The 26,841-nt window shown below is 39.0% G+C and overlaps 1 protein-coding gene across 1 annotated transcript in view; it reads right to left on the minus strand.

The window, feature by feature from the left end:
• Positions 1 to 26,841, minus strand: part of TRPC3 (transient receptor potential cation channel subfamily C member 3) — a 612,367-nt gene that overhangs the window by 381,014 nt on the left and 204,512 nt on the right. The gene's annotated exons all lie outside the window — the stretch shown is intronic.

Consider the following 26,841-nt stretch of genomic DNA (forward strand, 5'->3'; position numbering starts at 1 on the left):
GATTAATATTTATTTTACAGGTAACTTTGTATTTATTTTAACCAGGTACAATAGCTATTAAATAGTTAAGAACTATTTAATAGCTAAAATAGTTAAAATAATTACAAAATTACCTGTAAAATAAATACTAACCTAAGTTACAATTAAACCTAACACTACACTATCAATAAATTAATTAAATAAACTACCTACAATTACCTACAATTAACCTAACACTACACTATCAATAAATTAATTAAATACAATTCCTACAAATAAATACAATTAAATAAACTAGCTAAAGTACAAAAAAATAAAAAAGAACTAAGTTACAAAAAATAAAAAAATATTTACAAACATAAGAAAAATATTACAACAATTTTAAACTAATTACACCTACTCTAAGCCCCCTAATAAAATAACAAAGCCCCCCAAAATAAAAAAAAAAGCCCTACCCTATTCTAAATTACTAAAGTTCAAAGCTCTTTAACCTTACCAGCCCTGAACAGGGCCCTTTGCGGGGCATGCCCCAAGAAGTTCAGCTCTTTTGCCTGTAAAAAAAAACATACAATACCCCCCCCCCCAACATTACAACCCACCACCCACATACCCCTAATCTAACCCAAACCCCCCTTAAATAAACCTAACACTAAGCCCCTGAAGATCTTCCTACCTTATCTTCACCCTGCCAGGTTCACCGATTCGTCCTGAAGAGCTCCTCCGATGTCCTGATCCAAGCCCAAGCGGGGGGCTGAAGAGGTCCATGATCCGGCTGAAGTCTTCATCCAAGCAGGAGCTGAAGAGGTCCATGATCTGGATGAAGTCTTCATCCAAGCGGGAGCTGAAGAGGTCCATGATCCGGATGAAGTCTTCTATCAACTGCATCTTCAATCTTCTTTCTTCCGGATCCATCTTGCAGACCTCCGACGCGGAACATCCTCTTCTCCCGACGCCTACTAGCCAAATGACGGTTCCTTTAAGGGACGTCATCCAAGATGGCGTCCCTCGAATTCCGATTGGCTGATAGGATTCTATCAGCCAATCGGAATTAAGGTAGGAATATTCTGATTGGCTGATGGAATCAGCCAATCAGAATCAAGTTCAATCCGATTGGCTGATCCAATCAGCCAATCAGATTGAGCTCGCATTCTATTGGCTGTTCCGATCAGCCAATAGAATGCGAGCTCAATATTTTTTATAAATCTATTGCTCTAAATTATCTTATACATTCTAAGCTTTTACATACATAAATAAATTATGCAAAACAATTGATTCCCAAATTCTAGAAGCAAATTGCTACCCCTTCATTCAGTAACAGATTGGAGTAAGCAGATGAGAACACTAGATAAATACCAATATATGATGACTCATATGGGAGGAAAATATTGCCTTTCTTAGACTTAGGAGGATCTAGTACAGATATTTGCATAAGCCCTTTTATTCTTATTTTCTTACTTCCTTTAGCCAGGATACCTTGTTTCAACTGATATTATATTTATCATGTAATGTAGATGTATGTCTCTGTTTTGTTATACAATTAGACATTTTCTCTAAAATAGTGCCAAGACATTTATTTTTGTAAGCTTGTATCTAATGATACGTTGTGTAAACTCTAATAAACTCTTATAACCCTGGGTGAATAATCTGTTTTGTATTTAATGTTTGAAAACTCTAATAAAACTTATCAGGACAAACCAACATTTAGCATAACTAGCCCTAAGATAGCTTAAAGGGACAGAATACACCAATTGTCATATAACTGCATGTAATAGACACTACTATAAAGAAGAATAAGCACAGATACCGATTTAAAAATCCAGTATAAAACGTTTTAAAATGTACTTAGAAGCTCCCAGTTTAGCATTGTTGATGAAGTTGACTGGAACACACACTCAAAGGGGCTGGGTAAACAAGAAGAGCAGACACCCCCCTTCCCTGCTTATGAAAAGACAGATAACATGAACAGGAGCCTGCAGGAGTCTGTAAAAGCGTGTATACATCTGACACTGTGGGGCTTGGGTAGGAGTCTGAAAATCAGCACAATGTTCTTAATAAATAAGCAAAACTATACATTGTTACAAAAACACCCTCATATAGGCTATACAAATGGATCATCTACAAAACATGTATGCAAAGAAAAATCTAGCGTACAATGTCCCTTTAAGCACTAACATGAATTCCCAACTAAAGTTGACTATAAACAGAATATTCTATAGCTGTCGAAAGAATATGTTGTTTAAAAGGATAGGAAACCCCCCCCCCCCAAAAGTTTTCAGATTTAAAAACATCTCAAACTATACTTATAGTTCATAAATAACATGCACCTAGATTACGAGTTATGCGCACTATAGGGAATTTAATGAAGATGAAGATAGAAGACGTCGCCTGGATGAAGATGGAGCCGCCTGGATGAAAATGGAGCTGCCGGGATGAAGATCCTTCAAGCGGAACTTTAACAACTGTAAGTGGATCTTCGGGGGTTAGTGTTAGGAGTTTTTAAACTTTTTTGGGTGGGTTTTTTGTTTAGTTTAGGGTTTGGGCTTTTCATAAAAGAGCTAAATGCCCTTTTCCGGGCAATAGGTAGCTTAGGTTTTTGTTAGAGTTAGGTTTTTTATTTTGGGGGGGTTGGTTGGGTGGTGGGTTTTACTGTTGGGGGGGGTCTTTGTATTTTTTTTTTTACAGGTAAAAGAGCTGTTTAACTTAGGGCAATGCCCTACAAAAGGCACTTTTAAGGGCTATTGGTAGTTTATTGTAGGCTAGGTTTTTTTTATTTTGGGTGGGCTTTTTATTTTTATAGGGCTATTAGATTTTGTGTAATTATTTTTAATTTTTATAGTAATGTTAGGATTTTTTAATGTGTATTTTAGTTTTATTTAATTGGTAGCAAGTTTAATATAAGTTAAATAGTTATATTAGTTTGATAGTTAATAGTTTATACTTACTTTCTTTTTTAAGACACGATGAGTCCACGGATCATCTTAAATACTAATGGGATATTCACCTCCTGCTAAGCAGGAGGAGGCAAAGAGCACCACAGCAAAGATGTTAAATAGCTCCTCCCTTCCCTCCCACTCCAGTCATTCTCTTTGCCTACATTAGTGATAGGAAGAGGTAAAGTGAGGTGTTAGATTAGATTCTTCAATCAAGAGTTTATTATTTTAAGTAGTGCAAGATTGTGCTGCTGTGTTCTAGGGTGTAGCCGTAGTCCATATCAGTCTCTTCAGTAGAGCTTTTGGTGGCTTTAGAGCAATGGGAACTTGTGGGACATAATTCTCACTGTGCCTCCCATATATTTATGCTGCCCTAATCCTGATAGCCTAAGCAAGATTACTCAGGCTTTATCCTTTTTCCACAGGACTATGTGAGGGAGACAACATCTCAATCCTGATGAGCTGCCCTGCTGTCGGGTAGATTTTAAAGGTAAGTGCTAACTTTTTATTCTGGGTCTGGGAGATCTCAGAGGTGTGGACCACTTTATTAAATTTCAGGGGACATAACTTCATTTCTATACGAAGGAGGACCCTGTGACAGCAATTGGTATGCAGGCACTGGGAGCTTATATCTATAACTGAGTATAGATATGTGTTTTGTGGCAGGTTCAGTTTACTTCACAATCGGTTTGATGGGCTAAGATGCTACCTATCAGCGGTAGCACTATTTTCTCTCAACTTCTTTCTAGAGCCTAAGTTTCTCCCCGTAGCTATTTTTAACTTAATATAATAATGGCGACCGGGAGATTGATAGCAGTAACGCCCACGATGGGCGGAGCCTGGTTTGCACGCTTTTGAGAGCACACGCTACTGTTTGGATACATTGACTGTGTAAAACGGCTAAGTCTGTGATGACTAGTAAAGGTCTGATGGCATTGTACTTCCAGTACACCCAAACAGTTCCCAGCAGCTTCTCTGGTTTCTACTGAGGTGTACAGGGCTAAGCGTTATTTAGTGTATGATACCAAGTTTTCAAGAGAGTAACTGGTTTCACACCCACGGGGGGCCGAGCTATGTTTGGCGCCGTTTTGGATGGCACACTTTCTATTTTCCTTCCGATATCGAAAAGGAATCCTGTAGCACAGTAGTTTCTGTTTGTTTGTATGTGGGATGGGACAGCGCCGCTGCTGCGTTCCGGATCCGTTATGGATAAGAATAGAACCAATGTCTTTATTACTTGTACCTTTTTCTAAATAAAGTTTGGGGATTTTATGGTTTCTAGGCCAGATGGACACCTTAGCAATGGAGGCTGAGGTGTAGATAGGTTCTATATAGTTACGTACTATTTTTTTCCTTCTGCTGCCTTTAAAAAAATATAAAGTTTCTCTTTAAGTTTTAAAGAGACAGTAACATTTTTTTATGGTTAACTTTTATTTCTAAATTTAACATGTTTATTTGTTTAATTTATCCTATGTGATTCAGGATGAATCTAGAGCACACAAAAAAATAAAATAAAGAAAGTTACTTTTTAAAATTTAAAGAGACAGTAACGTTTTTTATGTGTCAATTTTTTATTAAAAATGTTTCTTTTTTTTCTGAACCTACTCCTTCCAAGGCAATTACTGTCTAGGAGTCTGTTAACAATGGTCAATGTATGCCTCACACTTCTCCTATAGTGTCCCTCTAAACTTTATGGCCACATGCAGTGCCCTGCGCTTCCTTTTACACTCCACTCAGAGTTGCTCTGCATTTCATATATTAGATGTTTTTCCCACGAGGTAGAAAACATTAGAGGATTTATTTTCATTCATTTGGATTAAAAAATTGATCCAAGGGGAATGATTCAGTAGTTACTGTTCCAAATGGTTCTTCCCTGTTACCTGAAAGAGAAGGATACTTCAGGATTATCTGAGAGAGAATTCTCAATCTCAGATGAAATATTAATTTATTTGTTCCTGAGGTTATTTGTTTCTTTCAGTTTTTGGCTTGGACACCTCCATTATTAATTTAGGAGGTTTTAGCTACCCTGGGCAACTCTGACATTACCGGTGTAATCTATACTAGTGCGTCCAGTAAGTTATAAGGAATGGAGAAAACCGCATTCCCTATATTTAAAGAGATGTTTCCTATAGCTGACTTAGCTATGGAAGCTGGGCAATCATTCCCTAGGGTGGAAGTAGGAGTTGTTTTCAGCTTAGCTAAAGAGAACTACTATTCCCTTAGAGGATAGTTGGGGTTTTCAGCGGTCCTATGGACAAAAATTAGAGAGAGAATGTACACTAGGGCTTACAATGGCAACCAGCTGTGTACTTTACTACTGTCTTTAGTGCGATGGCATATTGGTTTGATGCTACTAAGTCAGAAACTCCCCTGGATAAGGATCCAGGATGGGATAAAAGCTTTCAAGTTGGCTAATTCCTTTATTTCGAATTCTTCCCTTTAAGTTCTCAAACTGGGAGCATAGGTTTCAGGTTTCTCTGTTCCAGCTCACAGTGCCTTATGGTTAGAACCTTGTTCTACGGAGGTATGCTCTAAGTCTAAGCTTTTAGTGATTCCTTACAAGGGGAAGACCTTGTTGGGACCTGGCTTTACATAAATAATATCTTTTGGAATTTAAAAAATAGCCTGCTGTTGAATCAAACACAGCGTGAAGGACTTGCCCCCGATCTGGGACAGGGTCTTGTAGGGGGCAGACTTTCCGCCTTCGCTCAGGCTTGGGTTTGAAATGTTCAGGATCTCTGGGCAATAGATAATAGTGTCCCAGGGACACAAATCAGAGTTCAAAAAGTTTTCCTTCCAGAGGCAGGTTTCTGCTTTCAAGATTATCTACAGATCAGATAAAGGGAGAGGCATTCTTACACTGCGTAGGAGACCTCTCAGACCTGGGAGTGATTGTTCCAGTTCCACTACAGGTACATGGTCTGGGTTTTTTGTCCCAATCGGTTTGTGGTTCTCAAAGAAGAGGGAACCTTCAGACCACTTTTAGATCTCAGGAGTCTAAACAAATTTCTTAGTGTACCGTCCTTCTAGATGGAAACTATTCGTTCCATTCTTCTCTTGATCCAAGAGGGTCAATTTATGGCAGCAATGGGTTTAAAGGACCCGTACCTTCATGTGCCATTCTCAAGAATCGTCTCAAGTTCGTGGCTCTTCTTTTCGGTCTTGCCACAGCTCTCAGAGTTTTTCACAAGGGCTCTGGGGTCCCTGTTGGCGGTGCTTCGGTTACGGGGCATTGCAGTGGCGCTCTATCTGGACGACATCCTATTCCAAGCGCCATCCTTACAGCAAGCAAGATGTCACACAGACTTGGTGTTACCCTTCCCATGAACTCACGGGTGGAAGGTAAATTTGGAAAAGGGTTACTTAGTCCCAAGCACAAGGGTAACTTTCTAGGGAACCATAATAGATTCCATATCAATGAAGATTTTTCTGACAGAAGGTCAGGAAATCAGAGTTTATCAATACTTGTCTAGTCATTCAGTCCACTCCTCGGCCTTCAGTGGCTCAGTGCTTGGTGGTAATTGGGCTGATGATGGCGGCAATGGACATCATCCTGTTTGCTCGGTTCCATCTCAGACTTCTGCATTTAAGTATACTCAGGCGATGGATTGGAGATTATACAGATTTGTCTCCTTGAATACTACTGGAGCAGGAGACAAGGGATTCTCTTCAATGGGGTTGTCTCTGGATCATCTCTCCCAGGGAACCTGCTTTCGCAGACCATCTTGGGTGATTGTGACAACAGACGCCAGCCTTCTAGGGTGGGGAGCAGTTTGGGGCTCCCTTAGGGCTCAGGGGGTTTGGACTCAGCCAGAGTCTCTTCTTCCTATAAACATTCTGGAACTGAGAGCAATCTACAATGTCCTTCTGGCCTGGCCTCAGTTAGCCTCGGCCCAGTTTTATCAGGTTCTTGCTACCTGTCGGCGATCCACATCCAGGGGTGGACTACAGGGAGGCGGATTTTCTGAGCAGGCAGACTTTTCATCCAGGGGAGTGGGAACTCCATCCGGAAGTGTTCTCCAATTTTTTCCTCAGTTTGCTTTTCTTCCTCGGGCCATTGCTCGAATTAAGCAGGAGAGGGCATCGGTAAATCCTCATAGCACCGGCTTAACCTTGCAGGATTTGGTATGCAAATCTGGGGGACATATCATCTCTGCCACCTTGGAGACTTCCGTTGAGGAAGGACCTTTTAATCAAGGGCCCCTCCTTCTCTCAGATCTGGTTTCTCTGAAACTGACTGCTTGGAGATTGAACACTTAATATTATCCAAGCTGAGATTTTCTGACTCAGTCATTGGGACCTTGATTCGGGTTTGTAAGCCTGTCACTAGAAATATTTATCTTAAGATGTGGCGTAAATATCTCTATTGATGTGAATACATGGGCTACTCATGGAGTAGAGTTAGGATTCCTAGAATTTTGTCTTTTCTCCAAGAGGGTTTGGAGAAAGGTTTATCGCCAAGTTCCCTAAAGGGTCAAATCTCTGTCTTTGTCTATTTTGTTACACAAACGTCTGGCAGATGTCCCAGATGTACAATCATTTTGTCAGGCCTGTGTTCATACCAGTTACTCCTCCATGGAGTCGGATTTTAGTTCTCTGAATTCTTCAAGGGGCTCCGTTTGAGCCTATGCATTCCTTAGATATTAAGTTGTTTTCTTGGAAAGTTTTATCTCTTGTTGCTATTCTTCTGATTGGAGAGTGTCAGAGCTTTCGGCATTACAGTTGGAGTCTCCTTATCTTATTTCCTTTCAGATAAGGTAGTTTTTACAAACTAAATTAGGATTTCTTTCTAAGGTTGTTCTGAACTGAATATTAATCAGGAGATTGTTGTTCCTTCCTTGTGTCCTAATCCTTCTTCTCAGAAGGAAAGACTTCTGCATAATTTGGATGTGGTCTGTGCTTTAGTTTAACCTGCAGGCAACTAAGGACTGTTGTCAGTCTTCTTCTTTGTTTGGGGTTTTCTCAGGAAAACGCAAGGGTCAGGAAGCTACGGCTACTTCTCTTTCTTTTTGGCTAAAGAGTATCATATGTTTTGCATATGAAACTGCTGGACAACAGCTTCCTGAGAGAGTTACAGCCCATTCCACTAGGGCTGTTGCTTCCTCATGGGCGTTAAACAATGAAGCTTCTGTAGAACAGATTTGCTAGGCTGCAATTTGGTCCTCTCTTCACACTTTTTCAAAGTTCTATAAATTTGTCACTTTTGCTTCGGCTGAGGCCGTTTTTGGGAGAAAGGTTCTTCAAGCAGTGGTGCCTTGCATTTAGGTTCCCTGTCTTGTCCCTCCCGTATCATCTGCGTACTCTAGTTTGGGTATTGAATCCCATTAGTAATTAAGATGATCCGTGAACTCATTGTGTCTTAAAAAAGAAAAGAAAATTTATGCTTACCTGATAAATTTATTTATTTTTTGACACTATGAGTCCACGGCCCGCTCTGTTCTTTTAGACAGGTTGTGGGTTATGTAAACTTCAGACACCTCTGCATCTTGGCTTTTCCTTTCTCTTCCTAACTTCGGTCGCATGACTGGAGTGGGAGGGAAGGGAGGAGCTATTTAACAGTTCTGCTGTGGTGCTCTTTGCCTCCTCCTGATGAGCAGGAGGTGAATATCCCATTAGTAATTAAGATGATCCGTGGACTCATTGTGTCAAAAAAGAAATACATTTATCAGGTAAGCATAAATTTTCTTTTTTTTTTTTTATTTGACAGGTAAGTTTTAATTTAATTTAAGATAGGGAAATTGAAATTTTAATATAAAGTTAGGGGGCATTAGGTTTAGGGGTTACTAGTTTAAATTAGTTTATTATGATGTGGGGGACTTGCAGTTTAAGGGTTAATAGTTTAATTTAGTATATTTCGTTATGGGGGGCTTGCGGTTTAGGGGGTTAATCGGTTTCTTATATTGGCGGCAATCTAGGGCTTAATAAGTTTAGTATAGTGGGGGCGATGTGGGCGGACAGCAGATTAGGGGTTAATAATATTTAAATAGTGTTTGCAAAACGGGAGGGCGGCGGTTTAGGGCTTAATAACTTTATTATAGTGGTGACAATGTCCGAGAGCGGAAGATTAGGGGTTAATACATTTCATTAGTGGCGGCGATGTCAGGAGCGGCAGATTAGGGGTTAATAACTTAAAAATAGTGTTTGTGATGCAGGAGGGCCTTGGTCTAGGGGTTAATAGGTAGTTTATGGGTGTTAGTGTACTTTGTGACAGTTTAGTTATGAGTTTTATGTAACAGTTTTGTTGCATAAAACTCATAACTACTGCTCTCAGATTGCGAAACGGATCTTGTCGGTATAGGCTGGAACGCAAGCTTTTAAGCCAGAACGCAAAACTTGTAATACCGGTGCTATGGAAGTCCCATGAAAAAAATGTCATTTTTACGTGTGCGGGACTGACGTTGCATTAAAGGCTAAAAGGTTTGCGGTACAGCTATACCGACAAGACTCGTAATGGCTGCAGTGCCGTTTTAACGGTGAAATTACAATTTTTTCATCGTTAAAACATGAACGCAAAACTTGTAATCTAGGTGAGTGCTAAGCAATTTTTTTTGGTTTACCTGTAATTTTACTTAGAAATGATGTATTCTGCCAAACCCCTCCGGATAGTCATTATGCAGATCAAATTGGAATTTTCTACCTAGGTAGAACAATAATGGTGGCCCGCATGCACAGTATGCCTTGTCCTGAACCCATGCATTTGCAAAACTGATTTTCCGGCTTAGGAGTATACAGGCACGTCATGAACCGTGCGTCAGATGCAGACCAAGAGGTGTGGGAGCAGACATTTGAAAATGGAGACTGTGCCATTTACTTTCTATTGCACACGCGATTGCCCGCAGTTACTAATATGCATGCGAGGATGGGTGACTACTATGGAAATTGTGTTAATTTGTGCTGCTGCGTTATTGGCCTATGCGACTGCATGAATAATGAGTGAGTCCATTCTTTATTTTGGGGCTGTCATTGGTGACGTTTTCAGCCAAAATATATAAAATATAATTATTTATTATATGCAAGCTTCGTTTAAAAAAAAAAATAGTAAATGAGTTTAATTCTCTAATAATTAAACTAACTAATGGTGTAATTCTTAAAGCTTTACAAAAGAAAAAGATTTCTAACCCTTTAACAACTTTATTCCCAATTGCATAAATAATTATATATGATCAAACATGATATCTGTCTTTTACCATCAAATACTTGATATCACATTAAAATTCATTAGTAGAAAAAAATATATATATTTTCATGTAAGCCTTTTCTGTTAGTTAGCAAGACTTTATAGCTCAAATGTCATTTTTATTATGAAAAAAAGAAAAAATCTGTCATGTTCTTACTTCTAGAGTTATAACTTTTGCCAGTTCAAGAGGTCCCACTTGTTAAATTTATGTCTATACTGTATATGTATACATATGTATTTGTTTATATGTCTATTTATGTATACATATGTATTTATCTGTTTATATGTCTATATATGTACATGTATGTATTTATGTGGTTTATATGTCTATTTATGTATACGTATGTATTTAAAGTATGTGTTTATATGTCTATAGATGTATACGTATGTATTAATGTGTTTATATGTCTATATATGTATACATATGTATTTATGTGTCTATAGATGTATACATATGTATTTATATGTGTATAAACACATATATCATATATTATTGGTGATCTTTTTTTATTGGTGAGCTTTTTTTCCCTGGAATGATAAATATGTCTAAACAAACTTGTTTGGCAGATTTTAATAAAGATAAAGCACCAACAAACTCTTCAGCATAAGTGTGTTCTTTAGAACAGTAGCCAAGATAAAACTATTTCAGGGAAATTGAGTACAAAAGAAATGTTATTAAACAAATATAGAGTTTATTTATATTCGATAAAAACAAATACATTTGGCAAAGGAAATGTTAAAGTAAACATGTGAAAGAAATCCAGATTTAGATCATGTAATAAATAGCATGCACTGCAGTAACATAAACTTATTTAGTTTGGGCATGAATGTCTATTTTTTTCTTTTTAATATTCAGAGTAACCAGTAAGCCAAGATTAAACATAAATCAAATCATTAGTTTCTCAGTTATTTTGCCATCTAACTTGCATAATTTAAGTGAATTCTGATTCCCCACATTTCTTAATTCTTTATGTTTGCAATATTAATTTCTGAGCCGGTGCTAATGTATTTTAGCTTTAAATTTATCATAATGTTTAGCAAACAGCGTTAAGATCAAATCAGAAATTCTGTTTAATCCACAAAGCTAGGAATATGAGACACTCTGGGCTTGATTACGAATGGATCGCCATTTTGCACACCCGCTTGCACATTAAAGGGACATTCTTGTCAAAATATAAATGCACATAGATTTATTGCATTTTTTAACAGAAACATATTTTCAATATACATGTATTGGCAAAAATGCTTCTATTAAGACTTATCTCTGTTTTAGTGTTAACATTTTTTTCTGCATGTGAAGCATAGCTAGATATTTTCACTGCAACCACATTTTAAATAATGCAGCTGCTTAGATCATCAGTGGGGCTTGTATCATGTCAGCAATTAACAAATTTAGTCATTACCAGAAGGTGCAAGCACCTTAGGCTCTCCGAACAAATATTGTGCTTAAAATGCTGGTGCACGGTGCATACTTAAATATACATTTGAGACAGCTATAGCTTTTATTAGAAGCCTTTTTGCTAATGCATGTATATTACAAAATTGCTTCTGTTCAATACTGAAATGCACTCATGTGGTTTCCTATTTTGGCTGGAATATCCCTTTAACTCCATGTATATAATGTTTTTTTTGTAAAATATATATATAGATGTTAATAAGTAAGTATATACAGATATATATAGGAATATCTATTTAAAAATACTTTGAACATAGTCCCCTATGTGAAGAACATTGGAATGTAAAATATTTACAGTACATATACAGTTCAACACTTTATTAAATATCAATATTGCATGAATATAATTTTACGTGTTTTCAGCCACTTGACTGCAAAGGTCTCCAATGCACTGCTCTCTATATATATGTCTGTAAATACATATTTACACATACAAATACATAAATACATATGTACACACATATAAACACACACAAACTGGTAATACAATTCTTTCTATTTTGTATCTATTAATATTTTCATTGTGCCCAGAGGCATTCTTTTTTACCTATATCTATGGGTTATTTATGTTTAAATACATTTTCATAATGCCTAAGCACAATTATTTGTTTTTACCAATAATACATTTAAAGTATGTTTAATGTACATCAAAGACATATTTAGACAAACTCTATGTTTAAATGTTCAGAAAGATAGATAGCTAGACAAACAGAACTTGCAACCCACACTAATAAAAGGCTCCCCTACATTAGGATTGTATACATTGTACACATGCCTATATATAGACAGGCTGCTATAGGCCCCCGAGTGCTTGAGTCCTGGTGCTACTGCACCTGCTGCACCAATGGTAGTTCCTCCCCTTAATATACATAGAGACTTAGTTAATCAAAGAACATGGGCAGAGCTGCGACCGGGCCTTGGGAGGTCCGTCACTGGGGGAGCCGCCGCCCACCACAAGCAATATCATATGGGTCAGTGCACTGTTAGAGACTGAGGCAGGCAGAGTGGTGCGGTGTCCATGGGCCATGACACATGATGTGTCCAGTAAATCAGACAGGAAAGCAGGCAGGAGCCCTTTTTTGAAGAAGCAGCTGACAGGCCGTGCCCAGGAGGACTTTGCATGTGTGCCGTGTAACGCAGTGCACTTGCAAGCTCAGCCTCTGAGTGATGATGTATGTGTTATAACACATACATTTTCATGCTAGGAATAGCTGGAAATATCCTCTACTGATGGGTAACTCACCACTCACTCACCAAACTTCTGAGTGCCTCATCAGGGTATTGTTAGTTTGCATTAATTGCGATAAGAGCTCACAGTGTAAAGATCCAATATTCCCAAAATGTCCTCAGAACATCATCCATTGTTATAATTTGATTTACACAGTCCCCAAGTGCCAGTCAAAATGACTTTAACCCCTTGGTAACAAAGATGTGTGTGTACAGTTTTGTGTGTCATTGTTAAGTCACAATTCAAGTTTTTAATATTAGATATTGATACAAAATATACGTTTGTTGGCAAAACCAGAGTTTAAAAAGTCTGTTTAAAATTCAGGTTTTATTTAAAATCAGATAGAAAACTAATCTTCTACTACTTAATATCAGATTTTGCAAATATTAAAAAAATCGGTACAGATATGGGTTTATTTAAAATATATGCCAATTTTACATTCAAATTATATTTCTTTTTATAAAAATGAAATATATTATGATAGGCATGTTTATTACTGTATGTATACACACATGTACATTTATATATACATATACTGTATGTATATGCACATTTACAGTATATATAAACACACACACACTGTATGTATTGACACATGTACACTTTATATATATATATATATTTATATATATATATATACGTTGATTATAGTAGCCGTGTTCAGGGCCGTCTTTAATACTGACTGGGCCCTGGGCAAACATTTCCTTGGGCCCCGCCCATGCAATTTCACTCTCCACCCCAACACCCCAAAAAACAACTAAATCAATTTTTTTTAATGATTAGCCCAGCAGTGGATCATCTACTGTTGGGCTAATCATTTTCAAAAAAATATGAAATAAATTGCAATATGTGAAACTGGACCTAAGCAGTACTAATAAGTAAATAAATATATAAATTCCTCCACTGTAGATTAATTTAAAATATTTACTAATTAATTAAATGTCGATTTTTAATTTAATTATATATTTTTTTTAAGTACATAAATATTTAATGCAATGCATGGCATTGAATAGTAAAAATCAGTGTCGGACCTAATGTCTACAGGGACCCGGTGCAAGAATTTATTGCATATACACACACACTCTCCAGAGCATACACATATACATGTACACACAAACACACACTACAGAGCATACACATACACATGTACACACAAACACACACTACAGAGCACACACACATTTATGTACACACTCCAATATATAATCCAATATAAAAATACAATGTATGTGTTCCTCAAGACGGAAGAGAGCAGTGTCTGCAGCTGCACAGATGTTCAAATCCTAACGTGCCTGCCACTCCAGAATTCTGCTGCATGCGCCTACAGTCAGCCCTACCCTGAACAATCCCCGCCACCAGAGCAGTTACCTGGTAACAGTGGTAACCCCAGCAGGACCTTTTCTTATACAGTATGATTGGTTGGATGCCAAGTTAGGGATTAGCATTCAGTGCTACACAGTGCACACCTAAAACAGCACATGGCACTAGCTTGGCATGTCCCATGATCCCAGCACAGTCTGGCACAGTTTCTCACAAATAAATATAAGCAGAGAGCTTTTGACTGTGACAGTATTAGGACTGACATCAGTAGACTGGCATGAACCAAAAAAAAAAAAAATTGGTGTTTTTTTTTGAGGACTCTTGGGCCCCACAACAAGACTGGGCCCTGGGCAGCTGCCCCTTTTGACCTGTGTTAAAGACGGCCCTGGCCGTGTTAGTCCAGAGATTTAGATATCAAAATAACAAGAGTATTGCATTGAGCAATGATACTTTTTTTTATTGGACTAACTATACATTTATAAGTTGACAAGCTTTCGGAAGAGTTCCTTCCTTTATCAAGTCTGAAGCAATACTCACTTGATAAAGGAAGGAACTCTTCCGAAAGCTTGTCAACTTATAAATGTATAGTTAGTCCAATAAAAAAGTATCATTGCTCAATGCAATACTCTTGTTATTTTGATATATCTATATATATATATATATATATATATATATATATATATATATATATATATTTATATACATATACTGTATGGTATGTATACGCACATGCACATTTGTATATATAAACACACACACACTGTATGTATGCACACATGTACATTTATATATATATATATATATATATATATATATATATATATATATATATATATATATATAATATCATAGGTAGGATTGCACAATCATACCATAAGTAATGCCACGGTGCACTGCTAGTACAATAACCAGTTCCTCCAAGAAGCAGGCAACTCACTGGTCTTTACAATAAAAAATCCAAATTTATTTCTTTAGTTTAAAAAACAAACGTTTCGGCACTGCATTGTGCCTTTGTCAATGTCACACAAAAAGAATATGCAAAAGCAGAGTGCAACTAAGCACCCGAAATATACTGTATGTATACGCACATGTACATTTATATATACACACACTGTATGCATATGCACATACGCACATGTACATTTATATATACACACACTGTATGCATATGCACATACGCACATGTACATTTATATTTACACACACACACACTGTGTTACATGTTGCAAAAATAAAAAAGTACCAAAATCACTTTTTTTGGGAGGGGGCCCCTTCATGGGTTCTTGCACTGGGGCCCTGAGGTTTCTAGTTACGCCTCTGTCAAATTAAAAAAAAAAAAAAAGAGGTAAGGATTAAACTACAAATTTTTTCATGATAATGTTTTCATGATGCTCACTAGCGTGTGAACGCCTGTCCGTGAGTACGCTGGATTATTTAAACTAATATTTCATTTTGCAGCCACAATCGCAATATTTGTGTATCAGTTCTCATAGCATTTACAAACCTGGACTTTTTTTACAATAATTGTAAGCAGCCGTCTACTGATAGTCGGTTAAGCCCAACCTATATCCCACGCTTGTGGGCATCATGAAAGGATAGTCAGTAGATTGTTAGGGATCTTGTCCTACTCAATGGATGTCTTACAACGGGCCTCTGATTTGCTTGAATATGCTTCATTTTTTGAAGTAACGATCCTGTGCTTTATAGTATTATTATGTACTGGCACATTGTTAATGTGTTAATATCCAGAGACTCCGACAGTGCCACCTTGTTTCTCTTTTTAAATATTTTTATACCAATCCCTCGTAGGGTGTTTTTTAAACAATTTTTGATTAAATGTTAAGTTTTTATTTGTGGTCACTTCTAGTGGATTTACCTATTTGTTTAAGCGTGTGCCTGAATAGTGGTTACTTTTCTCTTTTTTCTTGAAATCTTCATTCTTTGACCTTTATGGCACCCCCACACTCCCCATTGGGATGTAAGTGTATGGGGTAATAATTTAATATTATTTGAATTAATGAAATAGTTCTATACCTACCCTGTTGATATACATAAGATCATAGGAATGTAAAGTATTCCTAACGCACATTCAGCTTTAATGTAGCTCATCGAGTGCAGTGTTGGGTTAGCCCGCAAGCAATTAACGTGTCATGCTTTTTGTAGCACCCCCCATAGAAGTTTATGGGGAAAGGGAGTTAGCACGATCGAGATATCCAAAGTCCTGAAGTTAGTGTATCTGAGTCTTTCATTCGTGTTAACTTTTTACTCTCTATTTGTAATATGTGTGCTAACCGGGCACGCCACTTGTAATCTGGCCCTTTATGTGTTATACATATTGCTCTTGGTCTTGAGAAAGATTACATATTTGTTTGCATTTTGCAAAACCCATATGAACCCTCAATCATGCTCCTAATTAGTAGAGGAAACAAATACCCTTCTGACAATGCTACAATGTTACAGCAATAGGCTAGTGTATTAGAAGCACAGAGAAGGTGTGTTAGGAAGGACACGCCACTAATAATCTCCCCAAAATATAAAAAGCTTCTAAAGAAGAGAAAGAACATATTGCACTTTATATTGTATTTTTGTGCTCTTATTGATAAGCAGAATACAAATCCACACAGAAAAACACTTAGTAAAAACCTAGTATCATAAAGCAAATTAAAGAATACATGTTTTGAAAATAGTTAGATAATGTCAGTTATATAGACATCTCCTCTGTTGAACTGTAGTTAAAAGAGCTTTACATTCAGTACAAAATGATTATTCATTTTACTATATACCAAACTTTCTGCTATAGAATCTTTTTCTGCATCAATAACATAACATGGAAATGTATTATTTCTTACAGCTAAAACTCAGTTAACCTAGAATCATGTAACAGAACAGAAAGATGCATCACCTACCATGATTAAAAAAAAAAGTACGTTAATAGCTTACATATTGCCACGGTTCAGTAAACAATAAGGTTGGCACCTTAAGGCTAAGCACAAGTACAGTCAATATCAATGCAGTGATAGCAGAGACTGGTACCTTGACTTTAACAGTTAAGGAGAAGAATACAACTGAACAGGCACTACTAAGAACAGTGTTAGATGATCCAGAAGCAGTCAGGACAGGCAGAGGTCAAAGTAGTTTGGCAGTGCAGTACAAAGGTGGAACCAGAACCATAGTAGAGACATGCCCAGCAAGAATAGCCTTGAAACAACCAGAGACAAATCAGGAGCCAGAGGAATGTTGCGGTAAACCAATGATCAGGAACCAGAAATCAATTAAGCTAAATCTGGAGTCAAACAGAGCAAGCAAAGGTTCAAACACATGAAATGAGAGGAGCAGATATAGCTATAGAATATTGCTCACAAAAAAAAGGACAGCCACTATCTATTCAAAACAGAAGCATGTGGCGGAAAGATGGGAGATGAAACATTTATACATACATTTAAAGCAAGTTGTGCAGATTAATGGGTAGATTCCAATATTTACAAAATCTGTTTCAATAAAGAAAAAATGTGTTAACATTTAAATTATTTATTTTTCTGATGTAGAAAAACATGTATTGAAGCCCTATAAACAAATGTTAAATAACAAGATTGGAACTGACCCCTAAATTGTAAAAATGTGCAACAAAATGAATCTGTAATCTCTACATGTTTGTGAACCCTTAATAATGCGTAAGAGGTTTCCACTTTATGGATACCCACCCGGGAAAAAAAAATCATTGAGGCCTTATTTGTAAATATATAATAATAATAATAATACCGCCAAACCCAGTAGACAAAGACCAAATCAGCTCAACTCAACTTTTTTTCGTTTGGAATCAGCAAACCAAAATGCAGGTCAGATCATGACAACATGAACTGTACCGTACTGACAGAACATATTGAAATTAAAATCTATGTGGCTTTCAAAATTACCTGGCCAAAAATGGGCTACCTGAAAGTTACCTTGTCAATGATGGAGAGTCAGAACAAAGAAATCACTAAATCATATCTGCCTTGTAGAGAATTTCATAGAAAAGCTTTCTACTACAGACTGAGGATCCAGAATCAACACTGCCCATTGAATGCTGCCATTGAAGCACATGCAAACTATTCTTTCCTATAAGATGTCTTCTAGAGATCATCAACTTTGGGACCTCCCAGGCACTGGGCATTTATTTCAGATACCAAAGTCACAATAGCTTTGCTTTCAGATGTATTGGTCACAGAATAATGTAGCTACTGTGCAGCCTTCAGGTATTCCCTACTTCATCCTGCAAACAGATTGCTCTCTGCATGTGGATTTGAATTAGATAGACCAGCAGAGTACAGACACATATAGATGAGTAACAACAGAAATCATGAGCATGTTACTTACTCTAAGGGGTAGATTTATCAATGTACAGGCGGACATGATCTAGTGAAATGCCTGTGCAATGCCGCCCCCTGCACATTCGCGGCCATTCGGCCACTAGCAGGGAGTGTCAATAAACTTCATCGTATCCAATCGGGCTGATTGCTGTCCGCCGCCTCAGAGGTCTTATGACCGCTGCTTCTTAACTTACATTTCCGGCGAGCCGGAAAGTACGGGGGTAGATAGCAGCACCTGCTGCTTGGTAAATCTACCCCTAAGACGGCAATTCTTCCTCCAGCTATTTACATTGTAGTAACATTTACAAGAAGTCCCCAAGCTCATACTAAATAATGTTAACCAGTCTAATTTGCTATGGTAGCTCTAGTAGTTGAATATCCATGACTTTACTCCATGGACTTTACTCCATGGTAAATCATTTTTGTCTTTGTTATATCTAAAAGTGGTGTTTTATAATATACTCTATACTGTATACATCTTCTTTAATGTAAAATGCATCTTTTGGTACTGAGAGTTTTTTTTCTTTCTATGCTTGCAAAGCAATTACTTCTATTATGAAATTTGCTTTATTCTCTTGTTATCATTTGCTGAAGAAACAGCATTGCACTTCTTGCAGTTAGATGAAGACATCTAGTTAGCCAATCACAAGAGACAAATGTTTTCAGGCACCAGCTAGCTCCCACAAGTGTAGGGTATGTACATATTCTTTTTTCAACAAGGGATACCAAGAGAACGAAGCACATTTGAAAATAGAAGTGAATTTAAGTGTCTTAAAATGACATGCTCTATCTAAATCATGCAAGGTTACTTTTGACTTTCCTATCTTTTTAAAGATGAGTCATAAGCAGAGATTCACTTCCTTTAACACCAACATGAAAAGCCTCAACTTAATGCTCTCTCTTATGCATGACAGAAATGTTTAGAGCTTACTGTCCGTTTTTAAGAACTTAGTCATTTCATTTACAGTCTTCTGTGGGTCCTTAGCTCGGAATTATCACTTAGCATGTTACAGAGGACTGTTTGATTGTGATATGTCAATCAATCCTATCCCTCTAGGGTGATGCTATGATGGAATTTCAGGAGGTTGACTCTGAACATATGCAATAATCATCTTTCTCCTGTGGTTAGAAAGCACTTCTAATTGCTCTCAAATTCATATGCATTTATAACTCTTTCTCAGGCTTGAGAATCTCTTTGCTGCACTAATAAATGTTGCAACATTTGTAATAATAAAATATAAGCTCTCTGATGTCCAATTCAGATTCACAGAATGAGACATATAAATAATGGTATCATTATAATAACTGTTTTTATGAGAGATTAAAATTTATTGAATTTACTATGGGCTTATAATATGATGTGTTGTTAAACCCACTGCATACCTATATGTGCTTGTGAAGAAATGCAAAGCATTTATTTAAATGTGCTGGGCCTGATAAGATTCTCCTGCTTGGAGAGAAATTATAATGCAGACTTCACAGGGGTTGAACTCACTGAAAGAAAAAGGGCAGAACCTGGAAGTCCCATAGAGAAGAGAAATTCCTCCCATAATGCTCTCCACTCAGATGAGATGTTTTAACCCCTTAAGGACCGGGCACTTCAGACAAAAACTTCCCCAAAAGACCAGAGCATTTTTAGCATTTTTGCCATCACTACATTTAAACAGAAATAGAGGCTTTTATTTTTTAACCTATCAAAACTATATATTTTTTTTAGTAGACAACCCAAAGTATTGATTTAGACCCAATTTGGTATATTTCATGTCACCATTTCACCACCAAATGCGATCACATATAAAAAATCATTAACTTTTTCACAATTTTAGGTTTTTCACTGAAATTAATTACAAACAGCTTGTGCAATCATGGCACAAATGGTTGTAAATGCTTCTCTTGGATCCCCTTTGTTCAGAAATAGCAGACATATATGGCTTTGGCATTGATTTCAGGTAATTAGAAGGCCACTAAATGCTGCTGCGCATTACACTTGTATTATGGCCAGCAGTGAAGGGGTTAATTAGGTTGCTTGTAGGGTTAATTTTAGCTTTAGTGTAGGGATCAGCCTCCCACCTGTCAAATCCCACCCCCTGATTCCTCCCTGGCCCCTTTCAAGCAGCTCTCTTCCCTCCCACACCCCCACAGGTCACCCCCATCTTAAGTACTAGCAGAAAGTCTGTCAGAATAAAAATAAAAGTTTTTGTTTTGTTTTGTTTTTAAATTATATATTTTCTGTAGGGTAATATCCCCCCATTACCTCCCAACCTCCCTGACCCCCCCCCCCCCCAAACAGCTCTCTAACCCTCCTCCCTCTAACTATTTGCGGCCATCTTAGGTACTGGCAGATTTCTGCTAGTACCCAGTTTGAGGCAAAAACAGAATTTATGTTTACCTGATAAATTACTTTCTCCAACGGTGTGTCCGGTCCACGGCGTCATCCTTACTTGTGGGATATTCTCTTCCCCAACAGGAAATGGCAAAGAGCCCAGCAAAGCTGGTCACATGATCCCTCCTAGGCTCCGCCTACCCCAGTCATTCGACCGACGTTAAGGAGGAATATTTGCATAGGAGAAACCATATGGTACCGTGGTGACTGTAGTTAAAGAAAATAAATTATCAGACCTGATTAAAAAAACCAGGGCGGGCCGTGGACCGGACACACCGTTGGAGAAAGTAATTTATCAGGTAAACATAAATTCTGTTTTCTCCAACATAGGTGTGTCCGGTCCACGGCGTCATCCTTACTTGTGGGAACCAATACCAAAGCTTTAGGACACGGATGAAGGGAGGGAGCAAATCAGGTCACCTAAATGGAAGGCACCACGGCTTGCAAAACCTTTCTCCCAAAAATAGCCTCAGAAGAAGCAAAAGTATCAAACTTGTAAAATTTGGTAAAAGTGTGCAGTGAAGACCAAGTCGCTGCCCTACATATCTGATCAACAGAAGCCTCGTTCTTGAAGGCCCATGTGGAAGCCACAGCCCTAGTGGAATGAGCTGTGATTCTTTCGGGAGGCTGCCGTCCGGCAGTCTCGTAAGCCAATCTGATGATGCTTTTAATCCAAAAAGAGAGAGAGGTAGAAGTTGCTTTTTGACCTCTCCTTTTACCGGAATAAACAACAAACAAGGAAGATGTTTGTCTAAAATCCTTTGTAGCATCTAAATAGAATTTTAGAGCGCGAACAACATCCAAATTGTGCAACAAACGTTCCTTCTTCGAAACTGGTTTCGGACACAGAGAAGGTACGATAATCTCCTGGTTAATGTTTTTGTTAGAAACAACTTTTGGAAGAAAACCAGGTTTAGTACGTAAAACCACCTTATCTGCATGGAACACCAGATAAGGAGGAGAACACTGCAGAGCAGATAATTCTGAAACTCTTCTAGCAGAAGAAATTGCAACTAAAAACAAAACTTTCCAAGATAATAACTTAATATCAACGGAATGCAAGGGTTCAAACGGAACCCCCTGAAGAACTGAAAGAACTAAATTGAGACTCCAAGGAGGAGTCAAAGGTTTGTAAACAGGCTTAATTCTAACCAGAGCCTGAACAAAAGCTTGAACATCTGGCACAGCGGCCAGCTTTTTGTGAAGTAACACAGACAAGGCAGAAATCTGTCCCTTCAGGGAACTTGCAGATAAACCTTTTTCCAATCCTTCTTGAAGGAAGGATAGAATCCTAGGAATCTTAACCTTGTCCCAAGGGAATCCTTTAGATTCACACCAACAGATATATTTTTTCCAAATTTTGTGGTAAATCTTTCTAGTTACAGGCTTTCTGGCCTGAACAAGAGTATCGATAACAGGATCTGAGAACCCTCGCTTCGATAAGATCAAGCGTTCAATCTCCAAGCAGTCAGCTGGAGTGAAACCAGATTCGGGTGTTCGAACGGACCCTGAACAAGAAGGTCTCGTCTCAAAGGTAGCTTCCAAGGTGGAGCCGATGACATATTCACCAGATCTGCATACCAAGTCCTGCGTGGCCACGCAGGAGCTATCAAGATCACCGACGCCCTCTCCTGATTGATCCTGGCTACCAGCCTGGGGATGAGAGGAAACGGCGGGAACACATAAGCTAGTTTGAAGGTCCAAGGTTCTACTAGTGCATCCACTAGAGCCGCCTTGGGATCCCTGGATCTGGACCCGTAGCAAGGAACTTTGAAGTTCTGACGAGAGGCCATCAGATCCATGTCTGGAATGCCCCACAGCTGAGTGACTTGGGCAAAGATTTCCGGATGGAGTTCCCACTCCCCCGGATGTAATGTCTGACGACTCAGAAAATCCGCTTCCCAATTTTCCACTCCTGGGATGTGGATAGCAGACAGGTGGCAGGAGTGAAACTCTGCCCATAGAATGATTTTGGTCACTTCTTCCATCGCCAGGGAACTCCTTGTTCCCCCCTGATGGTTGATGTACGCAACAGTTGTCATGTTGTCTGATTGAAACCGTATGAACTTGGCCCTCGCTAGCTGAGGCCAAGCCTTGAGAGCATTGAATATCGCTCTCAGTTCCAGAATATTTATCGGTAGAAGAGATTCTTCCCGAGACCAAAGACCCTGAGCTTTCAGGGATCCCCAGACCGCGCCCCAGCCCATCAGACTGGCGTCGGTCGTGACAATGACCCACTCTGGTCTGCGGAATGTCATCCCTCGTGACAGGTTGTCCAGGGACAGCCACCAACGGAGTGAGTCTCTGGTCCTCTGATTTACTTGTATCTTCGGAGACAAGTCTGTATAGTCCCCATTCCACTGACTGAGCATGCACAGTTGTAATGGTCTTAGATGAATGCGTGCAAAAGGAACTATGTCCATTGCCGCTACCATCAACCCGATCACTTCCATGCACTGAGCTATGGAAGGAAGAGGAACGGAATGAAGTATCCGACAAGAGTCTAGAAGTTTTGTTTTTCTGGCCTCTGTCAGAAAAATCCTCATTTCTAAGGAGTCTATTATGGTTCCCAAGAAGGGAACCCTTGTTGACGGAGATAGAGAACTCTTTTCCACGTTCACTTTCCATCCGTGAGATCTGAGAAAGGCCAGGACAATGTCCGTGTGAGCCTTTGCTTGAGGAAGGGACGACGCTTGAATCAGAATGTCGTCCAAGTAAGGTACTACAGCAATGCCCCTTGGTCTTAGCACAGCTAGAAGGGACCCTAGTACCTTTGTGAAAATCCTTGGAGCAGTGGCTAATCCGAAAGGAAGCGCCACAAACTGGTAATGTTTGTCCAGGAATGCGAACCTCAGGAACCGATGATGTTCCTTGTGGATAGGAATATGTAGATACGCATCCTTTAAATCCACCGTGGTCATGAATTGACCTTCCTGGATGGAAGGAAGAATTGTTCGAATGGTTTCCATCTTGAACGATGGAACCTTGAGAAACTTGTTTAAGATCTTGAGATCTAAGATTGGTCTGAACGTTCCCTCTTTCTTGGGAACTATAAACAGATTGGAGTAGAACCCCATCCCTTGTTCTCTTAATGGAACAGGATGAATCACTCCCATTTTTAACAGGTCTTCTACACAATGTAAGAATGCCTGTCTTTTTATGTGGTCTGAAGACAACTGAGACCTGTGGAACCTCCCCCTTGGGGGAAGTCCCTTGAATTCCAGGAGATAACCTTGGGAGACTATTTCTAGCGCCCAAGGATCCAGAACATCTCTTGCCCAAGCCTGAGCGAAGAGAGAGAGTCTGCCCCCCACCAGATCCGGTCCCGGATCGGGGGCCAACATTTCATGCTGTCTTGGTAGCAGTGGCAGGTTTCTTGGCCTGCTTTCCCTTGTTCCAGCCTTGCATTGGTCTCCAAGCTGGCTTGGCTTGAGAAGAATTACCCTCTTGCTTAGAGGACGTAGCACTTTGGGCTGGTCCGTTTCTACGAAAGGGACGAAAATTAGGTTTATTTTTTGCCTTGAAAGGCCGATCCTGAGGAAGGGCGTGGCCCTTACCCCCAGTGATATCAGAGATTATCTCTTTCAAGTCAGGGCCAAACAGCGTTTTCCCCTTGAAAGGAATGTTAAGTAGCTTGTTCTTGGAAGACGCATCAGCCGACCAAGATTTCAACCAAAGCGCTCTGCGCGCCACAATAGCAAACCCAGAATTCTTAGCCGCTAACCTAGCCAATTGCAAAGTGGCGTCTAGGGTGAAAGAATTAGCCAATTTTAGAGCATTGATTCTGTCCATAATCTCCTCAAAAGGAGGAGAATCACTATCGACCGCCTTTATCAGCTCATCGAACCAGAAACATGCGGCTGTAGCGACAGGGACAATGCATGAAATTGGTTGTAGAAGGTAACCCTGCTGAACAAACATCTTTTTAAGCAAACCTTCTAATTTTTTATCCATAGGATCTTTGAAAGCACAACTATCCTCTATGGGTATAGTGGTGCGTTTGTTTAAAGTGGAAACCGCTCCCTCAACCTTAGGGACTGTCTGCCATAAGTCCTTTCTGGGGTCGACCATAGGAAACAATTTTTTAAATATGGGGGGAGGGACGAAAGGAATACCGGGCCTTTCCCATTCTTTATTAACAATGTCCGCCACCCGCTTGGGTATAGGAAAAGCTTCTGGGAGCCCCGGCACCTCTAGGAACTTGTCCATTTTACATAGTTTCTCTGGGATGACCAACTTGTCACAATCATCCAGAGTGGATAATACCTCCTTAAGCAGAATGCGGAGATGTTCCAACTTAAATTTAAATGCAATCACATCAGGTTCAGCTTGTTGAGAAATGTTCCCTGAATCAGTAATTTCTCCCTCAGACAAAACCTCCCTGGCCCCATCAGACTGGGTTAGGGGCCCTTCAGAAATATTATTATCAGCGTCGTCATGCTCTTCAGTATCTAAAACAGAGCAGTCGCGCTTACGCTGATAAGTGTTCATTTTGGCTAAAATGTTTTTGACAGAATTATCCATTACAGCCGTTAATTGTTGCATAGTAAGGAGTATTGGCGCGCTAGATGTACTAGGGGCCTCCTGAGTGGGCAAGACTCGTGTAGACGAAGGAGGGAATGATGCAGTACCATGCTTACTCCCCTCACTTGAGGAATCATCTTGGGCATCATTGTCATTGTCACATAAATCACATTTATTTAAATGAATAGGAATTCTGGCTTCCCCACATTCAGAACACAGTCTAGCTGGTAGTTCAGACATGTTAAACAGGCATAAACTTGATAACAAAGTACAAAAAACGTTTTAAAATAAAACCGTTACTGTCACTTTAAATTTTAAACTGAACACACTTTATTACTGCAATTGCGAAAAAACATGAAGGAATTGTTCAAAATTCACCAAATTTTCACCACAGTGTCTTAAAGCCTTAAAAGTATTGCACACCAAATTTGGAAGCTTTAACCCTTAAAATAACGGAACCGGAGCCGTTTTGAACTTTAACCCCTTTACAGTCCCTGGTATCTGCTTTGCTGAGACCCAACCAAGCCCCAAGGGGAATACGATACCAAATGACGCCTTCAGAAAGTCTTTTCTAAGTATCAGAGCTCCTCTCACATGCGACTGCATGCCATGCCTCTCAAAAACAAGTGCGCAACACCGGCGCGAAAATGAGGCTCTGCCTATGCTTTGGGAAAGCCCCTAAAGAATAAGGAGTCTAAAACAGTGCCTGCCGATATTATTATATCAAAATACCCAGATAAAATGATTCCTCAAGGCTAAATTTGTGTTAATAATCAATCGATTTAGCCCAGAAAAAGTCTACAGTCTTAATAAGCCCTTTTTGAAGCCCTTATTTACGATCGTAATAAACATGGCTTACCGGATCCCATAGGGAAAATGACAGCTTCCAGCATTACATCGTCTTGTTAGAATGTGTCATACCTCAAGCAACAAGAGACTGCTCACTGTTCCCCCAACTGAAGTTAATTGCTCTCAACAGTCCTGTGTGGAACAGCCATGGATTTTAGTGACGGTTGCTAAAATCATTTTCCTCATACAAACAGAAATCTTCATCTCTTTTCTGTAAATAGTACATACCAGCACTATTTCAAAATAACAAACTCTTGATTGAATAATAAAAACTACAGTTAAACACTAAAAAACTCTAAGCCATCTCCGTGGAGATGTTGCCTGTACAACGGCAAAGAGAATGACTGGGGTAGGCGGAGCCTAGGAGGGATCATGTGACCAGCTTTGCTGGGCTCTTTGCCATTTCCTGTTGGGGAAGAGAATATCCCACAAGTAAGGATGACGCCGTGGACCGGACACACCTATGTTGGAGAAATAGGCATTAATAAATATATATATAATACCCATTTTCTGTAGTGTAGCTGCCCCCCCCCTCAATACCCAGACCCCCCTCCCAGATCCCTTTTCCTTAAATTATCCCACATATGATCCCCCTCATTGCCCCTCCTCCCTCCTTAATCACGCAGCTGGATTATTTTTTTTCCCT

This window comes from Bombina bombina, chromosome 2 (genome assembly GCF_027579735.1).
Source record: "Bombina bombina isolate aBomBom1 chromosome 2, aBomBom1.pri, whole genome shotgun sequence".
Lineage (NCBI taxonomy): Eukaryota > Metazoa > Chordata > Amphibia > Anura > Bombinatoridae > Bombina > Bombina bombina.